We start from the raw sequence: 6,353 nt of genomic DNA, 5'->3' as shown, positions 1-6,353 counted from the left end.
GGCTCACAAATGTTGAGATTTGAGGCCACAGCCTGAAAATTGAAATGCAACTGAGCTCTATTATTTGATTGCCTGTGTGCAGAATGCTGCCTGATTGTTTCAGCGTGTGCTCTGCCTGCTCCACACAGGCACTCTAAATCAGCCCCGCCGTGGGGCTGGTATTCCCATCCCTGCAGCTTTTAGGGCAGATCGTTCCTCTTTAAGTAATAGTGTCAGGAAGCTGTATTACTTGACCTTCCCGTATCCACTCCCGGCTTGACAAACAGCCCCGGTCCAGACCTCACATCCAGAGAGGTGATTTCCTCATCAGTAGCACTTGACCACTAGAAGGCACTGTTAACAATGACAAAGTCTGCAGAGGAGCTGCATCACATGTCCTCTGCTAGACATCAGGGAAATGACACACACTAACTGATAGATTAAAACGCCATTAAATCTGTAATAGCACCATTTAGTACTGCAGTCTATGTTGCTGTTCTATTGGTACACATAAATGTATAAATAGAGCTACTTATGTGTTTTTTACCATAAATGTTTTCCACGGAATTAGTGACTCATTAATTACATAATCTCGCTGACTTTAACATTGAATTCACTAGGGAATTTCTAATTATCTTTGGAGTAGCGCTCTGAAATGTGATTTGTTTTCACCGCAACATTAGTACGGCACATGTTTAGTGTTTCCTTTACTTCAAGTCAGCCATGATTGTTTAAAACTAGGTTTACAGAGGATGTTGAAGGGTTCCATAACCACCGTTTGCATATCTGGACCGTTCTGTCTTTTTCCATGTCTTTTTCTCTGGTTTCCCCTTACATGCCTCCATCCGTGCTATCACTTCCCATCTTTTGCATTCAAGCATTAACATCTGGAGCGGATGGACATGTTATTTTTTTTTTAAAGCTTGACAAAAGGGGACAGATCCTCAGAGAAAACAAGAGGTCAAAAATTAATCCAGCAGCCGCAACCACTGCACAGAGTGAACCGTGATGGTTAGACTACCACACCAGCCAGCTCCGAAGGGAAGGACTGTGGTGAGTCAGTGTTCCCTACAAAGCCAACAGGAGCAGCAAAAAACCCAGCAAGAGCAAACTGAGACATAAATCGGAGCGACTTTGGCCAAACTCAAGCAGCGATAATGAACAGGATTAAGACAGTAAAGCAGTGTGGATTAATGGAGCATCCACCAAATCTTAGCTTGACATGAGACGGCGGAGGAAGAGACAGGATGATGAATTACAGGGAAAGCATTCTCCCAGTAAAGCTCCAGTTAAGGATGTACACTAGTATGCATGTTTTCATCATCGAGGGGACACTATGTTCTTTTTCTCTCTTCTCATTTTTTTGCCAAATGCAAATCACAACTACCCGAATTCCCCGAGAATCTGCAAATGCATCAATCCATCCGTCCCTCCCTCTGTCACACCCTCCATCTAACCATGCCTCATTCTGTCTTCCACAAACACTAACTAAGCTTTATGCTAGCTGGGAATTGTTACGTTTCTGTACATCGCAAAAGTAGAAGCTCTGCATATGGAAGGCAGTCAGTGGAAAAACACACATCGACTTCAATGGAAACCTAATGACTCCAACGCCGTTCCGGAGCGGACCCACAGCCATTACGCATCCGCTGTAAATCAGGGGTCAGGTGCTGCGAGCAAATCCCTCCACCCAAATAGCAGAAGTAGCAGTGATAGGTTTGAAGAAATGCTAACAGCCAAGAGCAGGTTTTTTTCTCCTATCCCAGAATGTGTGTGTGGTGTAACCAGACCTTACTGCACAGCGTTGTGGAGGTGGGTCTGGCAATGTGAGACTAAAACAAGCGGTACAAGATGAACTGGCAGAGGGCTGAGGAATGAGGGGCAGGTGTAAACCTATACACAGATACAGGGGAAGACACCTGGTTACAGATGCAGCACAGTAGGGGACGGGGCAGTGATCACACATGGCTCTAGGGCAGAAAAAGACCAGGAAGTGAAGTGCCCTGAGACATTGGAAGGCGGTTGTCAAAAAATAAAAACAGGAAGTTGCATAACATACAGAATTACACTTGAACTTATTTGCAGAGTTGGAATCAGAATCAGAAAAGGTTTTTATTGTCTCAAGAAGTACATTTATGTGGAATTTGCCTTGATGAAAGGTGCATTCAGGAGCTAGTCAGGACAGCTGCTGCAGTCTAAGCCCTCAGTCTAAGTTATTTTCTTATTTTTTTTAACTTTTGGTCGGACTAAGAGACATTTGGAATGAAATATGTAAAAACCATAGTTATTTGGAAAGCAGCAGGAGGCTCGTGCAGCCCTCGTTTCTCTGAATCTCAACAGAGCCACAACAGCCACATTCACAGGAAACACGCCAGGCTGAAATTAAACTGAATGAAGATTTAAGGGACATGCAGTCAGTATTGCTCAACACTATCAGCTTCTTATTTAACTAACTACCAGCAGTCAAGGTTTGCATGTTGCTTAACAAATACATACACTACAATCTGCTACATCATGCTACACTCTCATATGTGCCAACATGCAAACTTGTGTGCATGTAGGATGCACTTGCTCTGTGCATATTGCATGTATTTTTACTTACATGTGACTGCACTTTTGTGTGTTCGAATGTTTTGTAATGTGTGTGTTTGAGTGGCCAGGTGTATTTGTGTTTTACGTCCTTGCATTCCTTGGAGATGGAAAATAACGAACACCAGAGAATGCAGCATGTCATTTTTCTTGTTCCACTTCGTCAAGTCGTCACTCTACATATACACAAGAGGAGTGTGTGATACACAAACTCTCTTTGGCACACAAACAGTCCCCTTTCCAAGGACACACAGCAAGGTGTTGTTGTGTATATCTGTTGAGACCAGACAGCACGGCTCCAGGAATGAACCTGTTAGCACTCTGCATTCTGTCAATTTAAACTGGGGAATAAAACTGGGGAGTCAATAACGAGCATGGATGTATGAGAAAGAGCAGGGCCGGGCCTGTGGTGTTGGCATTATAGGCAAATGCTAGAGGCATCAAATGAGTAAAGACAAGTTAATATTATATTTTTTGAAACAGCCAAAATCAGTCCAAAAAGGCAACAAACAGTTCAGCAAAGTGCCAAAAATGTTGGAAAAAGCGTAAAAAAAAGACAGAAACAAGTGAGAAAAAAAGCTTTGAAAGACGACAAAAGGTCAAAGAAAGCTACAAAAAAGACCAAAGAAACGCTAAAAACGCAGCAAAAAAATATAAATCAGAAAACACAAATGTTGAATAAAAGCTTCAAAAACTTCTAAAGCATTGAAAAAAAACAAAAAAAACATTGAAATCTTGCCCAGAGCACCAAATTGGTTAGGGCTGGCTCTGAGGAGGACACAAGAAAGTGTGAGTGTGGAGGATAGGGAGGGAGGGAGGGAGGGAGGAAGGAAGGAAGGATGGAAAAGATTTGACCAGATGTACAGAATTAATGGACGAGGTTAGTGTCATGCTGTGTGTAATCATGGATCTCTAAACCTAAAATGATTTCATTCATCTGGGTTTCACGTTGGTTTTACAATATCTTAAACATTTTTTTGACTTCTTGAGGCCTTGCTATGGTTGAAACTTTAATGATCCGTACTAAATATCAGAGCAAAAAGTAAGCTACTGACAGCTCTGATACAAAAACATTGATATGAGTATTAGCCTTGAAACATTTGAAATCCACATATCTGGACGAAAACATGTCTGTTAAATGAGTGGGAAGAGAAGTCGGTGGTTTGTGCGTTGGCTCAATGAAAGCCATAAAATATAATCCCTTGGTCATTTGGAAGCGTGCACAAAGCTGAACATTTGTTAAATAGTGAGAATAATTCAACTCGCTCCCACTTGGATTGCATCTCGCTGCAGTTGACAGTGTTGCCATAGAGGCGTTGTCAACAGCCCGGTGAGCTGTGTGGCGATGAGCGCCCTGCGGGTTTCCATTAAGGTGAAATCGCCTCGATGTGATCATGAGAAGACCTGCATGGTCTTGAAACGTGAGACGGTGCGAAGGCTTATCTGAGCGCTGCGATGGAAACTCTGCGGATCCAGATAAGCTGGCTGTTGAGCGTAAAGCCGTACACAAGTGGTAGTCTTTTTATAGTCTATTACTGTAAATGTATGGTTGGCCTAAAGCGTTTCCAAAACAAAAGCCCATTCAAACAGTTGCTTGAAACCAAAGAGAGACTCAGATGTGGGGGGTGTTTTGGCTTTCTGGCCCTTTGCCAGATCTTTAGCTTGAAATGGCTAACGCTGGGTTTTCTTAAAAGTGATGCATTTTGGGTTTCTCCACCCTGCTGTTTTACTTCTTCAACGCCATGGATGATTTACTAGAGGCTATATTTCTCGTCTGCATATTTCTTGTCTTATCCCTCATGCTTGTGATTGACAGACCACTTCACTAGCATGGACCACGCCACAACCATGTGTTAGTTAAAGATTTAATGAACATTATGAACGTGTAGATGAACATTATGAATGTGCAAAATGGATGTGGATGCCGTCTGATGGCTGGTTTGGGAGGATGTGTGATGACCGGGTGGAGGAAACTCAGGGTGGGGGTTCCGTCTCAGAAGCAGTTTTCGCCCGAATAGTTTACAGACCCCCAGACGGTACCTAGAAGAGACATGAGAGAGATGTGCAGCAGGAAGGGAAGAGGGGGACGATGGATGAAGTAGAGGGAAAGGGAGGGTGGGTCAAGCAATCAGAGACAGAAGGCTGGCTGCGCAGAACGGTGTGTGGAGGTCTGTCTGGTGGTTAGAGGGGTGGTTTTAGCGTGGCCCTTCTCCCGAACCTAAGTCAACAAGTTAACTCCATTTCATGCAAAATCTGGCAAAAGAAATGTCTTTTAGTTAACGTGTCTATAAGTGTGTGTGTGTGTGTGTGTGTGTGTGTGTGTGTGTGTGCGTGTAGGCGCCTGGAGGCGGCAGGCCGGGTCAAAAGTGACTAATCACACTTACAAATATTTGAATTTGTACACCGAGTGCTGCTCAAGTATTCTCTAAAAACTTCTAAACAATGTCTTCGATTTGTCAGTTTAGGTATTCAGCTAACGCTCTAATCCTTAATGTCCAACCCTAAGATCAACATTAGTGCTCCTCCGCCATAAATTAAACTAAATTCCTCGACTGACAACATTCCAACAGAGCGTGGAGTGCAACACGGCTACACAATCCCACTGTTAAACAAAAAAATCCAACCTGTCAGCAGTAGTCGAGAAACTGAAATCAAGAGCTAAACAGAAATAAAATATCAAAATTGAGCAGACCTCTAGTTTATTCTACTGAGTACTATGTTACAGAGATGTTTTGTCAGCAAATGTCAAGGTGGAAGTTTACATTTGTTTAAAAATATCTAATGAATGTATTCAAATGTCTACGGTCGAGGGAAATAGAAAACAAGGTTCCTGTCATTCTTTCATGGGCTTAAAGCTAGCACCAGGCCCCTTCCAGTGCCAGCTGCTGCGTGGCATGCTAACAGGGGTAAGACGTTGACACCCGGCAGCCCAGGTACGGTATGTGCCAACCGTTGGGAATAAATGGCATTTTGGATGGTAGGAGCCTCTAGCTGCTCCGGCTGAACCTTAGTACCAGGACTCTGAGAGCAGATCAAGCAGATTAACAAACGACATGCAAGGCTCAGTGTGTGTGTGTGTGTGTGTGTGTGTGTGTGTGTGTGTGTGTGTGTGTGTGTGTGTGTGTGTGTGTGTGTGTGTGTGTGTGTGTGTGGACCAGGTATTGCTACATTTGTGGGGACCAAAAACTGTGAAAACAGTATACGTCCTGACAGCTTTGTTGGGACAAAATGCTGGTCCCCATACCATTAAAGGCCTTTTTGAGGACTAAGACTTGGTTTTAGGAGTAGGGTTAGAGTTAGGTTAAGGTTAGGGTTAGGGTGAGGGTTAAGGTTAGGCATTTATGTTTGATGGTTAAGGTTAGGGTGAGGGGCTAGGGAACGCATTATGTCAATGACTGGTCCCCACAAAGATATCCAGACACGACTGTGTGTGTGTGTGTGTGTGTGTGTGTGTGTGTGTGTGTGTGTGTGTGTGCATGCGTGCGTGCGTGCTTGCATGCATGCATGTGTGTGAGTGTGTTAAAGCCAGGCACAGGGACACAGTTTGGCAGTTGGGAAGTCCATCAGAATGACATTGTGGACGAAATATTTTGGAAGAAACATGATTACGGTTTTTTACACTTTGCTACTAATTTCAGAACCTTGATGTAATTTTTCAAACTTTAGACACTTGTAACACAGGATGTTCAAAACGTTGCATTGTGCATTCATTCATTATCATGAAATACCATCAAAACGTTACTTTACATCACCCACACACAAGCTACCCATAGTTTCACTGTGTC

This window comes from Etheostoma cragini, chromosome 11 (assembly GCF_013103735.1).
Source record: "Etheostoma cragini isolate CJK2018 chromosome 11, CSU_Ecrag_1.0, whole genome shotgun sequence".
NCBI classification, from domain to species: domain Eukaryota; kingdom Metazoa; phylum Chordata; class Actinopteri; order Perciformes; family Percidae; genus Etheostoma; species Etheostoma cragini.
This window is presented reverse-complemented; position numbering follows the sequence as displayed.